This window comes from Ascaphus truei, chromosome 6 (assembly GCF_040206685.1).
Source record: "Ascaphus truei isolate aAscTru1 chromosome 6, aAscTru1.hap1, whole genome shotgun sequence".
NCBI classification, from domain to species: Eukaryota; Metazoa; Chordata; class Amphibia; order Anura; family Ascaphidae; genus Ascaphus; species Ascaphus truei.
In genome coordinates, this window is record NC_134488.1 from 16,158,481 (window position 1) to 16,179,171 (window position 20,691).

At 47.8% G+C, this 20,691-nt stretch overlaps 1 protein-coding gene across 2 annotated transcripts in view; it reads right to left on the reverse strand.

The window, feature by feature from the left end:
* Positions 1-20,421, reverse strand: part of GRAMD1B (GRAM domain containing 1B) — a 133,787-nt gene extending 113,366 nt beyond the window's left edge. The window contains exons 1-2 of one of the 2 annotated variants that reach the window (XM_075603420.1): positions 20,336-20,411; positions 13,080-13,123 (exon numbers count right to left, since the gene is read on the reverse strand). The gene's annotated coding sequence lies outside the window, so the exon portion shown is untranslated. Of the gene's footprint in view, positions 1-13,079; positions 13,124-20,335 lie in introns of both variants that reach the window. The other variant, XM_075603422.1, reaches the window with a different exon arrangement.
* Positions 20,422-20,691: the final 270 nt, after the last annotated feature.

Here is a 20,691-nt window from a genome sequence, read left to right on the forward strand (position 1 = left end):
ATGGGACCAGTGTGGCAGAGTTAGGAATAGGGGCCAGTGTGGCAGAGTTAGGAATAGGGAACAAGTGTGGCAGAGTTAGGAATAGGGGACCAGTGTGGCAGAGTTAGGAATATGGGACCAGTGTGGTAGAGTTAGGAATATGGGACCAGTGTGGCAGAGTTAGGAATAGGGAACAAGTGTGGCAGAGTTAGGAATAGGGAACCAGTGTGGCAGATTTAGGAATAGGGGACCAGTGTGGCAGAGTTAGGAATAGGGGACCAGTGTGGCAGAGTTAGGAATAGGGGCCAGTGTGGCAGAGTTAGGAATAGGGGCCAGTGTGGCAGAGTTAGGAATAGGGGACCAGTGTGGCAGAGTTAGGAATAGGGGACCAGTGTGGCAGAGTTAGGAATAGGGAACCAGTGTGGCAGAGTTAGGAATAGGGAACCAGTGTGGCAGAGTTAGGAATAGGGGCCAGTGTGGCAGAGTTAGGAATAGGGGCCAGTGTGGCAGAGTTAGGAATAGGGGCCAGTGTGGCAGAGTTAGGAATAGGGGCCAGTGTGGCAGAGTTAGGAATAGGGGACCAGTGTGGCAGAGTTAGGAATAGGGGACAGTGTGGCAGAGTTAGGAAGAGGGGCCAGTGTGGCAGAGTTAGGAATAGGGGCCAGTGTGGCAGAGTTAGGAATAGGGGACCAGTGTGGCAGAGTTAGGAATAGGGGACAGTGTGGCAGAGTTAGGAATAGGGGCCAGTGTGGCAGAGTTAGGAAGAGGGACCAGTGTGGCAGAGTTAGGAATAGGGGACAGTGTGGCAGAGTTAGGAATAGGGGACAGTGTGGCAGAGTTAGGAATAGGGGCCAGTGTGGCAGAGTTAGGAAGAGGGACCAGTGTGGCAGAGTTAGGAATAGGTGACCAGTGTGGCAGAGTTAGGAATAGGGGCCAGTGTGGTAGAGTTAGGAATATGGGACCAGTGTGGCAGAGTTAGGAATATGGGACCAGTGTGGCAGAGTTAGGAATATGGGACCAGTGTGGCAGAGTTAGGAATAGGGGCCAGTGTGGTAGAGTTAGGAATATGGGACCAGTGTGGCAGAGTTAGGAATAGGGGCCAGTGTGGCAGAGTTAGGAATAGGGAACAAGTGTGGCAGAGTTAGGAATAGGGGACCAGTGTGGCAGAGTTAGGAATATGGGACCAGTGTGGTAGAGTTAGGAATATGGGACCAGTGTGGCAGAGTTAGGAATAGGGAACAAGTGTGGCAGAGTTAGGAATAGGGAACCAGTGTGGCAGAGTTAGGAATAGGGGACCAGTGTGGCAGAGTTAGGAATAGGGGACCAGTGTGGCAGAGTTAGGAATAGGGGCCAGTGTGGCAGAGTTAGGAATAGGGGCCAGTGTGGCAGAGTTAGGAATAGGGGACCAGTGTGGCAGAGTTAGGAATAGGGGACCAGTGTGGCAGAGTTAGGAATAGGGAACAAGTGTGGCAGAGTTAGGAATAGGGAACAAGTGTGGCAGAGTTAGGAATAGGGGCCAGTGTGGCAGAGTTAGGAATAGGGGGCCAGTGTGGCAGAGTTAGGAATAGGGGGCCAGTGTGGCAGAGTTAGGAAGAGGGACCAGTGTGGCAGAGTTAGGAATAGGGGACCAGTGTGGCAGAGTTAGGAATAGGGGACCAGTGTGGCAGAGTTAGGAATAGGGGACCAGTGTGGCAGAGTTAGGAATAGGGGCCAGTGTGGCAGAGTTAGGAATAGGGGCCAGTGTGGCAGAGTTAGGAATAGGGGACCAGTGTGGCAGAGTTAGGAAAAGGGGCCAGTGTGGCAGAGTTAGGAATAGGGGACCAGGAATAGGGGCCAGTGTGGCAGAGTTAGGAATAGGGGACCAGTGTGGCAGAGTTAGGAATAGGGGCCAGTGTGGCAGAGTTAGGAATAGGGGCCAGTGTGGCAGAGTTAGGAATAGGGGCCAGTGTGGCAGAGTTAGGAATAGGGGACCAGTGTGGCAGAGTTAGGAATAGGGGACCAGGAATAGGGGCCAGTGTGGCAGAGTTAGGAATAGGGGCCAGTGTGGCAGAGTTAGGAATAGGGGACCAGGAATAGGGGCCAGTGTGGCAGAGTTAGGAATAGGGGCCAGTGTGGCAGAGTTATGAATAGGGGCCAGTGTGGCAGAGTTAGGAATAGGGGACCAGTGTGGCAGAGTTAGGAATAGGGGACCAGGAATAGGGGCCAGTGTGGCAGAGTTAGGAATAGGGGCCAGTGTGGCAGAGTTAGGAATAGGGGACCAGTGTGGCAGAGTTAGGAATAGGGGACCAGGAATAGGGGCAGTGTGGCAGAGTTAGGAATAGGGGCCAGTGTGGCAGAGTTAGGAATATGGGACCAGTGTGGCAGAGTTAGGAATATGGGACCAGTGTGGCAGAGTTAGGAATAGGGGCTAGTGTGGCAGAGTTAGGAATAGGGGCCAGTGTGGCAGAGTTAGGAATAGGGGACCAGGAATAGGGGCAAAATGTGGCAGAGTTAGGAATAGGGGCCAGTGTGGCAGAGTTAGGAATAGGGGCCAGTGTGGCAGAGTTAGGAATAGGGGACCAGGAATAGGGGCCAATGTGGCAGAGTTAGGAATAGGGGCCAGTGTGGCAGAGTTAGGAATAGGGGACCAGGAATAGGGGCCAGTGTGGCAGAGTTAGGAATAGGGGCCAGTGTGGCAGAGTTAGGAATAGGGGCCAGTGTGGCAGAGTTAGGAATAGGGGACCAGGAATAGGGGCCAATGTGGCAGAGTTAGGAATAGGGGCCAGTGTGGCAGAGTTAGGAATAGGGGCCAGTGTGGCAGAGTTAGGAATAGGGGCCAGTGTGGCAGAGTTAGGAATAGGGAACCAGTGTGGCAGAGTTAGGAATAGGGGACCAGTGTGGCAGAGTTAGGAATAGGGAACCAGTGTGGCAGAGTTAGGAATAGGGGACCAGTGTGGCAGAGTTAGGAATAGGGGACCAGTGTGGCAGAGTTAGGAAGAGGGGCCAGTGTGGCAGAGTTAGGAATAGGGGACCAGTGTGGCAGAGTTAGGAATAGGGGACCAGTGTGGCAGAGTTAGGAATAGGGAACAAGTGTGGCAGAGTTAGGAATAGGGAACAAGTGTGGCAGAGTTAGGAATAGGGGCCAGTGTGGCAGAGTTAGGAATAGGGGGCCAGTGTGGCAGAGTTAGGAATAGGGGGCCAGTGTGGCAGAGTTAGGAAGAGGGACCAGTGTGGCAGAGTTAGGAATAGGGGACCAGTGTGGCAGAGTTAGGAATAGGGGACCAGTGTGGCAGAGTTAGGAATAGGGGACCAGTGTGGCAGAGTTAGGAATAGGGGCCAGTGTGGCAGAGTTAGGAATAGGGGCCAGTGTGGCAGAGTTAGGAATAGGGGACCAGTGTGGCAGAGTTAGGAATAGGGGCCAGTGTGGCAGAGTTAGGAATAGGGGACCAGGAATAGGGGCCAGTGTGGCAGAGTTAGGAATAGGGGACCAGTGTGGCAGAGTTAGGAATAGGGGCCAGTGTGGCAGAGTTAGGAATAGGGGCCAGTGTGGCAGAGTTAGGAATAGGGGCCAGTGTGGCAGAGTTAGGAATAGGGGCCAGTGTGGCAGAGTTAGGAATAGGGGACCAGTGTGGCAGAGTTAGGAATAGGGGACCAGGAATAGGGGCCAGTGTGGCAGAGTTAGGAATAGGGGCCAGTGTGGCAGAGTTAGGAATAGGGGACCAGGAATAGGGGCCAGTGTGGCAGAGTTAGGAATAGGGGCCAGTGTGGCAGAGTTATGAATAGGGGCCAGTGTGGCAGAGTTAGGAATAGGGGACCAGTGTGGCAGAGTTAGGAATAGGGGACCAGGAATAGGGGCCAGTGTGGCAGAGTTAGGAATAGGGGCCAGTGTGGCAGAGTTAGGAATAGGGGACCAGTGTGGCAGAGTTAGGAATAGGGGACCAGGAATAGGGGCAGTGTGGAAGAGTTAGGAATAGGGGCCAGTGTGGCAGAGTTAGGAATAGGGGCCAGTGTGGCAGAGTTAGGAATAGGGGCCAGTGTGGCAGAGTTAGGAATAGGGGCCAGTGTGGCAGAGTTAGGAATAGGGAACCAGTGTGGCAGAGTTAGGAATAGGGGACCAGTGTGGCAGAGTTAGGAATAGGGAACCAGTGTGGCAGAGTTAGGAATAGGGGACCAGTGTGGCAGAGTTAGGAATAGGGGACCAGTGTGGCAGAGTTAGGAAGAGGGGCCAGTGTGGCAGAGTTAGGAATAGGGGACCAGTGTGGCAGAGTTAGGAATAGGGAACCAGTGTGGCAGAGTTAGGAATAGGGGACCAGTGTGGCAGAGTTAGGAATAGGGGACCAGGAATAGGGGCCAGTGTGGCAGAGTTAGGAATAGGGGCCAGTGTGGCAGAGTTAGGAATAGGGGCCAGTGTGGCAGAGTTAGGAATAGGGGACCAGGAATAGGGGCCAATGTGGCAGAGTTAGGAATAGGGGCCAGTGTGGCAGAGTTAGGAATAGGGGCCAGTGTGGCAGAGTTAGGAATAGGGGCCAGTGTGGCAGAGTTAGGAATAGGGAACCAGTGTGGCAGAGTTAGGAATAGGGGACCAGTGTGGCAGAGTTAGGAATAGGGAACCAGTGTGGCAGAGTTAGGAATAGGGGACCAGTGTGGCAGAGTTAGGAATAGGGGACCAGTGTGGCAGAGTTAGGAAGAGGGGCCAGTGTGGCAGAGTTAGGAATAGGGGACCAGTGTGGCAGAGTTAGGAATAGGGAACCAGTGTGGCAGAGTTAGGAATAGGGGACCAGTGTGGCAGAGTTAGGAATAGGGGCCAGTGTGGCAGAGTTAGGAATATGGGACCAGTGTGGCAGAGTTAGGAATAGGGGCCAGTGTGGCAGAGTTAGGAAGAGGGGCCAGTGTGGCAGAGTTAGGAAGAGGGGCCAGTGTGGCAGAGTTAGGAATATGGGACCAGTGTGGCAGAGTTAGGAATAGGGGCCAGTGTGGCAGAGTTAGGAATAGGGGACCAGTGTGGCAGAGTTAGGAATAGGGAACCAGTGTGGCAGAGTTAGGAATAGGGGCCAGTGTGGCAGAGTTAGGAATAGGGGCCAGTGTGGCAGAGTTAGGAATAGGGGCCAGTGTGGCAGAGTTAGGAATAGGGGCCAGTGTGGCAGAGTTAGGAATAGGGGACCAGTGTGGCAGAGTTAGGAATAGGGGACAGTGTGGCAGAGTTAGGAAGAGGGGCCAGTGTGGCAGAGTTAGGAATAGGGGCCAGTGTGGCAGAGTTAGGAATAGGGGACCAGTGTGGCAGAGTTAGGAATAGGGGACAGTGTGTCAGAGTTAGGAATAGGGGCCAGTGTGGCAGAGTTAGGAAGAGGGACCAGTGTGGCAGAGTTAGGAATAGGGGACAGTGTGGCAGAGTTAGGAATAGGGGACCAGTGTGGCAGAGTTAGGAATAGGGGACAGTGTGGCAGAGTTAGGAATAGGGGCCAGTGTGGCAGAGTTAGGAATAGGGGCCAGTGTGGCAGAGTTAGGAATAGGGGCCAGTGTGGCAGAGTTAGGAATAGGGGGCCAGTGTGGCAGAGTTAGGAAGAGGGACCAGTGTGGCAGAGTTAGGAATAGGGGACCAGTGTGGCAGAGTTAGGAATAGGGGACCAGTGTGGCAGAGTTAGGAATAGGGGACCAGTGTGGCAGAGTTAGGAATAGGGGCCAGTGTGGCAGAGTTAGGAATAGGGGCCAGTGTGGCAGAGTTAGGAATAGGGGACCAGTGTGGCAGAGTTAGGAATAGGGGCCAGTGTGGCAGAGTTAGGAATAGGGGACCAGGAATAGGGGCCAGTGTGGCAGAGTTAGGAATAGGGGACCAGTGTGGCAGAGTTAGGAATAGGGGCCAGTGTGGCAGAGTTAGGAATAGGGGCCAGTGTGGCAGAGTTAGGAATAGGGGCCAGTGTGGCAGAGTTAGGAATAGGGGACCAGTGTGGCAGAGTTAGGAATAGGGGACCAGGAATAGGGGCCAGTGTGGCAGAGTTAGGAATAGGGGCCAGTGTGGCAGAGTTAGGAATAGGGGACCAGGAATAGGGGCCAGTGTGGCAGAGTTAGGAATAGGGGCCAGTGTGGCAGAGTTATGAATAGGGGCCAGTGTGGCAGAGTTAGGAATAGGGGACCAGTGTGGCAGAGTTAGGAATAGGGGACCAGGAATAGGGGCCAGTGTGGCAGAGTTAGGAATAGGGGCCAGTGTGGCAGAGTTAGGAATAGGGGACCAGTGTGGCAGAGTTAGGAATAGGGGACCAGGAATAGGGGCAGTGTGGCAGAGTTAGGAATAGGGGCCAGTGTGGCAGAGTTAGGAATATGGGACCAGTGTGGCAGAGTTAGGAATATGGGACCAGTGTGGCAGAGTTAGGAATAGGGGCTAGTGTGGCAGAGTTAGGAATAGGGGCCAGTGTGGCAGAGTTAGGAATAGGGGACCAGGAATAGGGGCCAATGTGGCAGAGTTAGGAATAGGGGCCAGTGTGGCAGAGTTAGGAATAGGGGCCAGTGTGGCAGAGTTAGGAATAGGGGACCAGGAATAGGGGCCAATGTGGCAGAGTTAGGAATAGGGGCCAGTGTGGCAGAGTTAGGAATAGGGGACCAGGAATAGGGGCCAGTGTGGCAGAGTTAGGAATAGGGGCCAGTGTGGCAGAGTTAGGAATAGGGGCCAGTGTGGCAGAGTTAGGAATAGGGGACCAGGAATAGGGGCCAATGTGGCAGAGTTAGGAATAGGGGCCAGTGTGGCAGAGTTAGGAGTAGGGGCCAGTGTGGCAGAGTTAGGAATAGGGGCCAGTGTGGCAGAGTTAGGAATAGGGAACCAGTGTGGCAGAGTTAGGAATAGGGGACCAGTGTGGCAGAGTTAGGAATAGGGAACCAGTGTGGCAGAGTTAGGAATAGGGGACCAGTGTGGCAGAGTTAGGAATAGGGGACCAGTGTGGCAGAGTTAGGAAGAGGGGCCAGTGTGGCAGAGTTAGGAATAGGGGACCAGTGTGGCAGAGTTAGGAATAGGGGACCAGTGTGGCAGAGTTAGGAATAGGGAACAAGTGTGGCAGAGTTAGGAATAGGGAACAAGTGTGGCAGAGTTAGGAATAGGGGCCAGTGTGGCAGAGTTAGGAATAGGGGGCCAGTGTGGCAGAGTTAGGAATAGGGGGCCAGTGTGGCAGAGTTAGGAAGAGGGACCAGTGTGGCAGAGTTAGGAATAGGGGACCAGTGTGGCAGAGTTAGGAATAGGGGACCAGTGTGGCAGAGTTAGGAATAGGGGACCAGTGTGGCAGAGTTAGGAATAGGGGCCAGTGTGGCAGAGTTAGGAATAGGGGCCAGTGTGGCAGAGTTAGGAATAGGGGACCAGTGTGGCAGAGTTAGGAATAGGGGCCAGTGTGGCAGAGTTAGGAATAGGGGACCAGGAATAGGGGCCAGTGTGGCAGAGTTAGGAATAGGGGACCAGTGTGGCAGAGTTAGGAATAGGGGCCAGTGTGGCAGAGTTAGGAATAGGGGCCAGTGTGGCAGAGTTAGGAATAGGGGCCAGTGTGGCAGAGTTAGGAATAGGGGCCAGTGTGGCAGAGTTAGGAATAGGGGACCAGTGTGGCAGAGTTAGGAATAGGGGACCAGGAATAGGGGCCAGTGTGGCAGAGTTATGAATAGGGGCTAGTGTGGCAGAGTTAGGAATAGGGGCCAGTGTGGCAGAGTTAGGAATAGGGGACCAGGAATAGGGGCCAGTGTGGCAGAGTTAGGAATAGGGGCCAGTGTGGCAGAGTTATGAATAGGGGCCAGTGTGGCAGAGTTAGGAATAGGGGACCAGTGTGGCAGAGTTAGGAATAGGGGACCAGGAATAGGGGCCAGTGTGGCAGAGTTAGGAATAGGGGCCAGTGTGGCAGAGTTAGGAATAGGGGACCAGTGTGGCAGAGTTAGGAATAGGGGACCAGGAATAGGGGCAGTGTGGCAGAGTTAGGAATAGGGGCCAGTGTGGCAGAGTTAGGAATAGGGGCCAGTGTGGCAGAGTTAGGAATAGGGGCCAGTGTGGCAGAGTTAGGAATAGGGGCCAGTGTGGCAGAGTTAGGAATAGGGAACCAGTGTGGCAGAGTTAGGAATAGGGGACCAGTGTGGCAGAGTTAGGAATAGGGAACCAGTGTGGCAGAGTTAGGAATAGGGGACCAGTGTGGCAGAGTTAGGAATAGGGGACCAGTGTGGCAGAGTTAGGAAGAGGGGCCAGTGTGGCAGAGTTAGGAATAGGGGACCAGTGTGGCAGAGTTAGGAATAGGGAACCAGTGTGGCAGAGTTAGGAATAGGGGACCAGTGTGGCAGAGTTAGGAATAGGGGACCAGGAATAGGGGCCAGTGTGGCAGAGTTAGGAATAGGGGCCAGTGTGGCAGAGTTAGGAATAGGGGCCAGTGTGGCAGAGTTAGGAATAGGGGACCAGGAATAGGGGCCAATGTGGCAGAGTTAGGAATAGGGGCCAGTGTGGCAGAGTTAGGAATAGGGGCCAGTGTGGCAGAGTTAGGAATAGGGGCCAGTGTGGCAGAGTTAGGAATAGGGAACCAGTGTGGCAGAGTTAGGAATAGGGGACCAGTGTGGCAGAGTTAGGAATAGGGAACCAGTGTGGCAGAGTTAGGAATAGGGGACCAGTGTGGCAGAGTTAGGAATAGGGGACCAATGTGGCAGAGTTAGGAAGAGGGGCCAGTGTGGCAGAGTTAGGAATAGGGGACCAGTGTGGCAGAGTTAGGAATAGGGAACCAGTGTGGCAGAGTTAGGAATAGGGGACCAGTGTGGCAGAGTTAGGAATAGGGGACCAGGAATAGGGGCCAGTGTGGCAGAGTTAGGAATAGGGGCCAGTGTGGCAGAGTTAGGAATAGGGGCCAGTGTGGCAGAGTTAGGAATAGGGGACCAGGAATAGGGGCCAATGTGGCAGAGTTAGGAATAGGGGCCAGTGTGGCAGAGTTAGGAATAGGGGCCAGTGTGGCAGAGTTAGGAATAGGGGCCAGTGTGGCAGAGTTAGGAATAGGGAACCAGTGTGGCAGAGTTAGGAATAGGGGACCAGTGTGGCAGAGTTAGGAATAGGGAACCAGTGTGGCAGAGTTAGGAATAGGGGACCAGTGTGGCAGAGTTAGGAATAGGGGACCAATGTGGCAGAGTTAGGAAGAGGGGCCAGTGTGGCAGAGTTAGGAATAGGGGACAGTGTGGCAGAGTTAGGAATAGGGGACCAGTGTGGCAGAGTTAGGAATAGGGGACAGTGTGGCAGAGTTAGGAATAGGGGCCAGTGTGGCAGAGTTAGGAAGAGGGACCAGTGTGGCAGAGTTAGGAATAGGGGACCAGTGTGGCAGAGTTAGGAATAGGGGACCAGTGTGGCAGAGTTAGGAATAGGGGACCAGTGTGGCAGAGATAGGAATAGGGGACAGTGTGGCAGAGTTAGGAATAGGGGACCAGTGTGGCAGAGTTAGGAATAGGGGCCAGTGTGGCAGAGTTAGGGGCCAGTGTGGCAGAGTTAGGAATAGGGAACCAGTGTGGCAGAGTTAGGAATAGGGAACCAGTGTGGCAGAGTTATATCAGGTAATATCACAGAATCCTTGCATGGCTGGATAACGTGAATATAGCCAGTTAGTCCCCTATTACATTGGACAGGATGACACAGATATACAAAAACTTTCAGTGATATTAGAGAAGCTAAATATGACACTGGGTTGACAGCATAAAACACAATATGCCATCACATTATTAGCAGCTAAAGGTGACACTAGGTTGACGGAATAAAAAACAATATGTCATCACATCATGTAGTCACGGATTCACTGCTCACTGTACACGGTGGGCCCTTAGGCAAAGCTGAGTCATTTTAACCACCTAGGAAATTCAGCTAATTAGAACAGCCCAGGTGCCTGGAATGACATACTTTTTGTGGCAGCATTAGAGAACCATAATCAGCTCCCCCCACTTAATGCAGCAGTAGCCCCTATGTAAATCTATGGAACCTTCAAACAACACAAGTTAACACATTCCCTTCAGATAATACTCCCGAGGAGACGTAATATGGGTCTATTGCAACCCATGTCAAATCAAATGTGTCCAGGACTGTGCTCTGTAAATCTGTGACTGTAGAATGTGTAAGACCAGTATTTGTGGTTTTCAGGAGGACCTGCTACAGTACATGCAAAGTGAGCGTGCCATTTGTGAATGAGGGAGGCATGTGAAGACTCTGGATGTGCAATTCAGAAAGAGGGTTTTGCATAAGTTGTTTTTAAAGGACAACTGTGAAAGAGCCAGTGCGGTGGACGACCTCCACGGTTCCCCGTTGTGTGGACCTGTAAATGCATGGCTGTGGGAAAATGTACTTGCAGCACACGAATGAATAGGATAGAGCAGGTGTGCGTGAGTTTGTGTAAAGGGGAACTGTACACAGGTAGTTTGAAGCAGGGAACTGCACATGCGTAGCTGGGGAGATGCGCTTGTGTGGACGAGGAGGGGGAGAAGAGTGAGCAGAGATATTGCTCATGTGAAGTTGATACAGGAAAACCTTTGCCTGCCTCCTATATGCATATGGAAGAGTAGTGATGACATCAGCAGATTGAAAGGCTCTGAGTTAGCAAAACAAGCCTTGTTTGTGTTGTGATCAGCAGAGCGTTAATAAGGACTGGCCTTGATAAAATAATCACAATACCACCCCACTAAATCCCTGCCCTGCACAGCTTTCCATCGAGTTGTAGTATCTATTTCCAGATGCACATTCTTAATGACACTAGCTATAACCAGTATCACCAAGTCGAAGTCGGCCCAAAAACTTGGTCTAGAACTGCATAAAGAACTAAATTAAATAAACTGGGTGCTAACAGCTACACTATCCTGGCCAATATAGCCTAGCAGTATAATAAGTCAAGCACGCCAAAATATAACGAAAATCAGGAAAGTCCTATCAGGGATAATGAAGGTGCATTCTGCACCGAAATGTTGAAGGCATGTATAGGCATCCCTTGATATACGGCAACTCGATATACAGCAACTTGACACTGGCGACACACTTTATTCGAGCTCGGCTAGTCCCACGAATTCGGGTATACTCGGGTGTATTGAGGTTTGTGACTGTTTTCTGCCCGAGTGCATTGCGTTATTTTCCAGGCAGGGATTGAAGCATTTTATTCCCGCTGGCTGCAATACTGCACAGTATATATATATATATACTGCATTACAATTCATGAATTTATGCCATCTGGTAGACACGCGAAGCATTGCAGCCTATTAAATCCTAATCATTATCATTTAACAGATCAGCCGCCCATCAGCCAGGCATGAACCCAGGCTGGGAAGGCAAACGCAACGGGGCTTGTCAGAGGTGAGGAGCGGCGTATTCCAGGTATCTGCCAGGTACATACTGGGTATTTGCTCGAATAAAGTGTGTCGCAGCAGTGATGTACGAAATATCGCTATAACGGAACTACATTAGCAAGTGTTACAGAATATTACATTCACATTTACGGAATTTTGAATCTCTAAACTATACATTTTAGGGGGGGGGGGAGAAATCGTACCATGCGCGGTCTGTCATTTGTCCTAGCGCAGTTCATACTGCTGCTCTAGGTCGTTTGTGTGCACTTTTCATACTGAACTGGTTTTCCCACGCTTTTCATTTTGACAATTATTGTTAATATTTTATCATACAATTATCGGTTTCCCAATAAATGTGTGCTTAGAAAAGGTTTGCTGCATTCTTAAGCGTGGTTTGATTATGTCTTGGGGCTGGATTTTTTTGCCATATTCATTTATATAATGGAAGTCAATGGGATAATCGGGTTTGAGATACAGAATCTCACTTTACAGACAGCTGTTTAGGAGCGGACAGATGTAACTAGACTTGCTATTTTCAGTGCCAAGATCGCATGCGGCCACCGGACTGAACCGCAGCTGTGTGTGGTCAGGGCCCCGAAAACAGTATGGCTCCGATTATACAGGAGCTGCAGGGTGGCAGCGATATCCGGGGACGTCACCGATGCGGCAACTTGAACTGTTGTCAGGAGGCAGTCGGAGGAGACAGGGAGGCGTGGCCGTGAGCGGTTCACCTCATTGGCTGGGCCACTCACGTGACACGGCTGTCGCCTGGCTAAAACTATTTTCAAAGTCTCCCCGCCAGTCTGCTGCTTTTCAGTTCGAACGCTGCGCGCGTCGTGACAGCTATGTACGGTTTCATTTGATTCATGCACTTTGTTTTTCGGCCGCGCTGTGATTTTAGGTATAATCGCGGCCAGGTTAACGCGGGAAGATTAGTATCAGTTTCTTGATGGCCTATCAAGGGAAGGATTAACTCTGCGGGTCCCATTCAGAAGCAGAGCCGCGGATTTAAGCATGTTGGCACCGAAAACAGTAACTCTGACTCCATCTGTATCTGTTCCGTGTATCGAGGGATTACTGTATATTCACTTCTAAGTCATTCAAGTGACTGGACTTTCCGGACTTTGGTTATATTTTGGTGTTCTTGGCTTATGTTTATTATACTCCTAATTACACACATCTCCCGGGGAGAGGAGTACGGACATTAAGAAAGGATGAGTGAGACTATCAGGTGAGATGTGGAACTAAATAGTGTTGGGAGACCTAATGATAAGATTCAGGGGCAGTGACCAGATACAGACTAAAGCAGCAATGTAGGTTTAAAAGCAAACCGTTTTATGACCCAGAAAAAGTATGTATAATGCTAAATATTCCAATACAGTGCAATAATTGCTCTGTAATTCCGTAGACCATTCAGAACGTATTTACTGTACACCCCAATGTCTGAATATGGTAAGAGACAGGAGAGGCTACAGAGGGAGTCAAAATAAAAGTTTGTTGTGTCTCCATTCTCTATAGAGAACTACTGCAAAATGATTTAAAATGTTGCATTGTTGTATGTTAACTATAAGGTTGGAGGGTTCCAAAACAAGTCATGTTCATTTAAAAGTCAACAAGCATGTTTAGAGTGACAAAGAGTAGAAGAAAGTTACAACATGAGTGACATGACATAGGAGAGACTAGGGACAGACAAAGGCGTAATGGGAAATGTAATGGCTGTGGGTCTCTCAGCTCCCCACCTTGCACACAGTCACATAGATTCATTCAGAGAAAGAAGTAACTTACACACAGGGAGCTGAGCAGCATTTCCATCCTACCTTTGCTGTCACCACATCAGTCGTCTCCATGGTTTGCACTCGGCCTATCAGCAAACAACCATTTGAGAGAGAGGCGTGTCAGGTGTGCAAGGGTTGCAGAATCAAATTATGAGTTGTGCATCTTTGTACATGGTCATGCACATGGTTATTCCTCTGCCCCATTATGTAAGTATAGTTGGGAAAGGGTTGCTGCTCAGATATTGGGAACAGCAGGGTTGGATGAGGGTCAATAAACTGGTGCAATGAGTAGGATTCCAGGTAGAATGAGCGGGCAGTGAGCGGTTGAGTGTATAGGTGCAGTGGAAAATGTTAATGGGATTTTGGAGAATGATTGACATTATTTAGGTGCAGTGGTGATGGAAACAGGGAGGAAGCAATAATGGTACACAATGGTACACAATGAGGATGTGATTAATAGTGGGTGCTGATGAATAGATGGGTTAAGTTTAACGTTACATTTTAGAGTGAGAAGAAAATTGGCCATATTTATAAGCAGTGCATAGCCATAAGATATCTTATGGACTACTCCCTTTAATGGGATGTAAGGTTCTTTACATCTTAGCACCTTAGTAAATATGGCCCAATTGTTTTTATTTTAGGTACCCAAGTTCTAAGAAGCATTGTTATATTGTCCTGAACAGGTTCCCTTGCTTCCCACCACTCCTGCTGGTGTATCCGATACTTTTTTTTTTTTTTAGTAAATAAACTCAGTACTATGGTACATGTCTGCTACTATTCTCCAAATCAAATCTTCAAATTTTAGCCATTATTCCTAGTGTAACTCTGCATAACGTTTCCCAACCAATGGTATATGAAAGTTTTACCTCATGTTTACATCTTTGCTCTCTATTGAAGGATGTGTGCTGTGGTTCGTAATTCATAAAGACTTTTAAAGCTGCAGTCCAAGCAATATCCTACATGTGTGGGTTTTTTAAATAAATCAGTTCTGTACTATGAGAAAATACTTGTAGCATTTGTTTATTAACAACTCTAGATTACATACAAAATGTAATCTAATGTAAGAAGCCTTTTTTGTTTCTATAGCAACAATTTACAGAGTCACATCCCCTTTCTCTTCTGAAATGGGCTCTCACACACCCCTTTTTGAGCCCTGCCCTCTCTCTAGCAGTGTATGTATGTCTTTATTTATATAGCGCCATTAATGTACATAGCGCTTCACAAGTAGTAATACATGTGCAATCATATAAATAACAAATAATACAAATAACAGATCATGGGAATAAGTGCTGCAGACATAAAAGTAAAATTTCGGAAGAGGAGTCCCTGCTCCGAGGAGCTTACAATCTAATTGGTAGGTAGGAAGAACGTACAGAGACAGAGGGAGGGCATTCAGGTAAGTGCATCTGCAGGGGGCCAAGCTTTATGTATCGTGTATAGCATTAGCCCCGGAGCTACTCATATGCTTCTTTAAACAAGTGTGTCTTAAGTTGGGTCTTTAAAGGTGGATAGATAGGGTGCTAGTCAGGTATTGAGGGGAAGGACATTCCAGACATGTGGGTCAGTTAGTGAGAAAGGTTTAAGGCTGGAGAGGGCTTTAGATACAAAGGGGGTAGAGAGAAGATATCCTTGAGCAGAACGCAAGAGTCAGGATGGTGCATAGCAAGAATTAAGGCTGATATGTACTGTAGGGAGTGGCAGAAATGTGTAAAGCTTTAAAAGTGAGGAGGAGAATAAAGTGTGAGATGCGGGATTTGATAGGAAGCCAGGAGAGAGATTTCAGCAGGGGAGACACAGACAGATCTAGGAAAGAGTAGAGTGATTCTGGCAGCAGCGTTTAGGATAGATTGTAGGGGAGACAGATGAGAGGCAGGAAGGCCGGACAGCAGGAGGTTACTAGGGTTGCCAGGTGTCCGGATTTCAACCAGACAGGCCGGGAATTCGGATGCCTGTCCGGTATAAAATCGGAGGAAATATCGGGCACTTATGTGTCGGGTATTACCATTTTTGCGGTGGCAAGCACGAGGGCAGCGGTCGGATGCAGCGGGAAGCGTGAGGACTGCAAGCGCAGCTGAAAGGGCTGGCCTGGTGCTGACAGAGGCGAGGACGGGTCGCGGCTCCTGGACTGTGGGAGGGGGGGCAAGATGATGATGATATGGGCCAGCCTGGGGAGATGATGATGGTGATGGGGGCACGCCTGTGGAGATATGATGGTGATGGGGAGACAGGATGAGATGATGATATTAGAGGGGGGGGATAAGATTGTGATGGGGGCCAGCCTGGGGAGATGAGTTCGTGATGATGGGGGGGCGGGGAGGGCAGGATGAGATGATTATGGGGGAGGTGGGGGTATATTTGTTATGTATTGGGGAGGTGGGGGTCTTTTTTATATGTACAGTATTGGGGAGGTGGGGGTCTTTTTATATGTATTCGGGAGGTGTGGGGGTCGCATCTTTTACCATTGTGTCCAGTATTTTTGGATAAGCCACCTGGCAACCCAAGAGGTTACAGTAATCAGTGCACCAATTGTACGTAGTGACTGCCTGGTCACATGATCTTCCCCACATAACTTTGTCATATTAATATGCAAATGTGTTCCACTGACTGCAGAACACTCCTCTGCAGCCATCTAGTGAACCGCCGAATCTTCGCCGATCGATCACAGGAGAACGGATCGATTGGCAACTTAGCTAATTATGTATCATTGTGTAGATTGCATTTATGCACATATTAAAAGGGGGAAAATTAAATTAAAAAAATAAAATAGCAGCTTAGACTGCTGTTTAGGGCACTATTTGTTTACCCTTCTTAATACAACGTCCTCTCTACCTACAGTATGTGTTTCCAGAGTAAAGTCCTTCAGTAATAGACATGTGTAAGGTCTGACTAATGGTTCTAAGCCTTGGTCCCCGCTGGCTGCAGTAGATGGGTGTAGTAGACATGGGTGTAGCACCTATAAAATGAAAAAATAAATAAACACACGCTTAAAATTTCTGAAAGCAAAAACTAGCAAAAGCTTCCCCCAATACCAGATAATGCAAAAAACACATACAGTTAGGTCCGGAAATAATTGGACACTGACACAATTTTCATAATTTTGGATCTGTACGCCACCACAATGGATTTCAAATGAAACAACCGAGATGCAATAGAAGTGCAGACTTTCAGCTTTAATTCAAGGGGTTAAACAAAAATATCGTATGAAACGTTTAGGAATTGCAACCATTTTCATACACAGTCCCTTTATTTCAGGGGCTCAATTGTAATTGGACAAATTAACACAATCATAAATAAAATGTTAATTTTTAATACTTTGTCAAGAATCCTTTGCAGGCAATGACTGCTTGAAGTCTGGAACGCATGGACATCACCAAACGCTGGGTTTCCTCCTTTGTCATGCTTTGCCAGGCCTTTACTGCACTTGTCTTCAGTTGTTGTTTGTTCGTGGGTCTTTCTGCCTTAAGTTTTGTCTTCAGCAAGTGAAATGCATGCTCGATCGGGTTGAGATCAAGGGATTGACTCGGCCATTGCAGAATATTCCACTTTTTTGCTTTAAAAAAACTCCTGGGTTGCTTTCGCAGTATGTTTTGGGTCATTGTCCATCTGTAAAGTGAAGCGCCGTCCAATCAACTTTGCTGAATCTGAGCAGACAATATATCCCTATACACTTCAGAATTCATGCTTCTGTCTTCTGTCACATCATCAATAAACACTAGTGACCAAGTGCCATTGTAAGCCATGCATGCCCATGCCATCACACTGCCTCCACTGTGTTTTACAGATGATGTGGTATGCTTCGGATCATGATCCGTTTCAAGCCTTCTCCATACTTTTTCTTCCCATCATTCTGGTACAGGTTGATTTTAGTTTCATCTGTCCAAAGAATGCTGTTCCAGAACTGGGCTTGCTTTTTTAGATATTATTTGGCAAAGTCTAATCTGGCCTTTCTATTCTTGAGGCTTATGAATGGTTTGCACCTTGTGGTGAACCCTCTGTATTTGCTCTCGTGAAGTCTTCTCTTTATGGTAGACCTGGATAATGATATGCCTACCTCCTGGAGAGTGTTCTTCACTTGACTGGATGTTGTGAAGGGGTTTTTCTTTATCATTCACCACTGTTGTCTTCCGTGGACGTCAGGCCTTTTTGTGTTGCAGAGCTCATCAGTGCGTTCTTTTATTCTCAGGATGTACAGAACTGTTGCTTTGGCCACTCCTAATGTTCCTGCTATCTCTCTGATGGATTTATTTTTTTGCAGCCTAAGGATGCCCTGTTTCACTTGCATTGAGAGCTCCTTTGACCTCATGTTATGGGTTCACAGCAACAGCTTCCAAATGTGAATGCCACACCTGGAATCAACTCCAGGCCTTTTACCTGCTTAATTGATGATGAAATAATGAAGGAATAGCCCACACCTGTCCATGAAACAGCCTTTGAGTCAATTGTCCAATTACTTTTGGTCCCTTGAAAAGGAGGGGCTACATATTAAAGAGATGTAATTCCTAAACCCTTCCTCCAATTTGGATGTGAATACCCTCAAATTAAAGCTGATAGACTGTACTTTAAGCCCATATTCATTATTTAACTGTAACTTAAATTTATTTTGGTACACAGCCGGAATAACAAACTTGTATCAGTGTCCAATTATTTCCGGACCTAACGGTATGTATTGACATAGCACAGTCAACATTCCCGTTATCTTTATCCTGTCCTGATGAAGGCCCCGGACAAGATTGAAACGTTGACCTCTGCAATGTCAATAAATATGTAAGCTAGTTTGTATTATCTGGTATTGGGGTGTGCTTTTGCAATTTTTTTGCTGGTTGTGCTTTTAAGTGGATGTGGCTGCGTACTCTGGCTTTAGCCCTCCTTGCCCCTCTGCCCCACTTCTCTTTGCCTTTTTTGTTTTTTTGCTGTATTTTATGCAAAGATTCCATATACTATTACAATTTCAGGACATCAGTGCTGGGTGTTTAACGGCATTAGTGTCTTATAGTGAACTAGTTAAACGTACCCGGGGTTGCTTGGAAATTTTGGCAAAACAAAAAATACTGTGATTTATAAATGGATAGGCTAATGTTTTTGTTTCTTAATGAAATTAACTGTGTGCATTTTTATTGTAGTGCTGTTGGGTAAACTATATTTTAGTTTTTTCCATCAGGCGCAACAAACCTTAACTACACTTTAACAAAGTTTTTTTTCAATTGCGTATATGTATGTGTATCTGCCAGTGTGTATGGTGTGCTTGATTATAAGAAGGTATGGTAACAAGGGAGCCCATGTGTCTGTCTGTCAGAGCCATGGCTCCTAGACCATGAAACATAGTTTTAAAGGTTCAATCTGCATCTTGATTCCAAATGTCATCCAATTATAAACCAAAACTTTTCTCCTTGATCTCAGGAACCATAATGTAAAGTTTGGTTACAATATCTCAAAAGGTGTCCAAATGCATAGCGAGCAGACATACAACTTTCCAAAATATATAGTGGATTTGTACAGTAGCGTTAAAGAGCCATTATCATGCCCAGCAGCTACAAGTGACAGTGAGCACGATAAAAGAAAATGTGCTTACAAAATATTGACACCCTTGGTAGATAATAATCTTGTCTTAATATAGGTCAATTGAAGTTTGCACTAATTGAATAGATTCAACAGGTAAGCTGCTTGTCAGCATAAGGGTGAAGAGAGGTACTGGAGCCATGAGAAGGGGTGAGCTTCACAATATGGGGCAGGGTGGATTGATTGTGATTGACATACCTTTTACAGAACGAAAGGTTGATCTGCATATAATAGTGTACTACTGTTGTTATCAATGTACAGTCGAATGGGTACTTGTCAGCTTTTTGGTTTAGTGAGGAGGTCAGTTTATTTTTACAAAACAGAAGGGTGGTACTCATTAAACAGATAAGGGTCCGTACATGGCTGCAAACATCCCAATGCAACATCCCAATGCAACATCCGAATGACAACGTATATAGTTAAATACTTATCTGCTTGTCTTCTCATAAGTACCATACCGTATGGGTCATTTAGTTAAACTCTTTGGCCAAAGCGTTATAAGCCTGCAGCCACACCAAGGCATGGCCCCTTTGCAGGTCCGAACTCAAACTGTGAAAACTCTCATTTACCTCTGTAATAGAGGGAGAAATGTCTTAATAGATCAGTCTTCCACGGGTGCATGAAAAGAACTGCTACTTAAGAGGTGAGAAGTCATGCTGTGATAGGGCAGCAGGCTTATAATGCTTTGGCCAAAGAGTTTAACTAAATGACCCATACTTATGAGAAGACAAACAGATAAGTATTTAACTATATACTTTGTCATTTGGATGTTGCATTGGCGCTTTTTTTTTTTTTTTTGGTATACAGTAGATTTGGTCAGAACCCATAGCACTCCTTTTGACACGTGTGTGTATGTGTGTGTGTGTGTGTGTGTTGGGTTCAGAGCTTGCAGGGTTTGTGCAAACAGAATTACTTTACATGAGCCAGTTAGAAGTGAGATGCTCATTTAAATGGTGCTGGGGAGAGGTATGCTGCTGTGTAGAAGGGTGAAGCTGGGAGTGTACTTGTTACTTATACATAGGTTCAGTGAGGAGGGGTAGTTATCACTATATGGGCACAGTTTGAAAAGGTGGTGCTAAATGCATGTGTTTTAGAGGATGTGGGGCTAATTAGCATACAGTGAATAATAGAGGAATGCTGGACAGTAGGTATAAAGCAGAATGTAAGTGCCATATGGATGCTTATTATATGGGTCATTAAACAGATGCAGTGGCGAGGGATGTTCATCAGTATACAGTGTGACTGACTGCGGATGGAGAGGGAAGGGTGATGTACTGGACACGAAGCAGTGAGGGATGCGGGACATGAGTTCAGTCCAATAAATATGCATGCAGAACAAGAGTTGGATGCAGTAGGGAGCAGTGCTGGACAGAACCTCAGTGCCTGGCTTCCCCGTTGCAATGAGGGTACTGCATAGGAGTAAGGGAGAAGTGTGATAACCAATGTATGTGTGCAGAAGCCTGGGTTGCTTGTCAGTATATGGTCAGGAGTTAGGAAGATCAGGGACAGCATTTGAGTGCAATAGAATAGATGCCAGTCTGGAGCTGGGTGCAGAAGGAGATAGTGCTGAAAACGACATGGGTGCAGTGAGGAGAGGTTGGAGAGGAGTTGAGAGCAGAGATAATGGGTGTTGGTCAAAGGTTTGCTGCAGAGCTGGGGCAGCTAATTACAGGGGAAAGTCAAATATGCATTTACAAGCAGAAAGCTGAATCTGAAAGTGAAATGCCATTCAACACACTCACCTTGAGACTCACTCCAAGACACGGGTAAACAGAGAACTTATTACTAAAGCCTGTCAGGGAGCAGGGGCTGTGTTCCCATTCTGACAGTCTGTGATGCTCAATGCATCTGCAGAAGCTGCTCAGCCTCTCTGAAAGCTGCTATGCGATTGGATGCTCAGAGTGACTTCATCCAGCCCCATTCATCATTGTAGACTCGATGTCCTCAGCACTGGGAATGCAGATCTGCCTTTGGCCTAGTTACACTAAAATCAATGGATGCCCAGAGACGACCTACTGTATGGTTGGTGCCTGATATCAACAAAGCAGATGCTTACAACAGAGGTGTCCAAAAACTGCCTTATAACTACAGTATATAT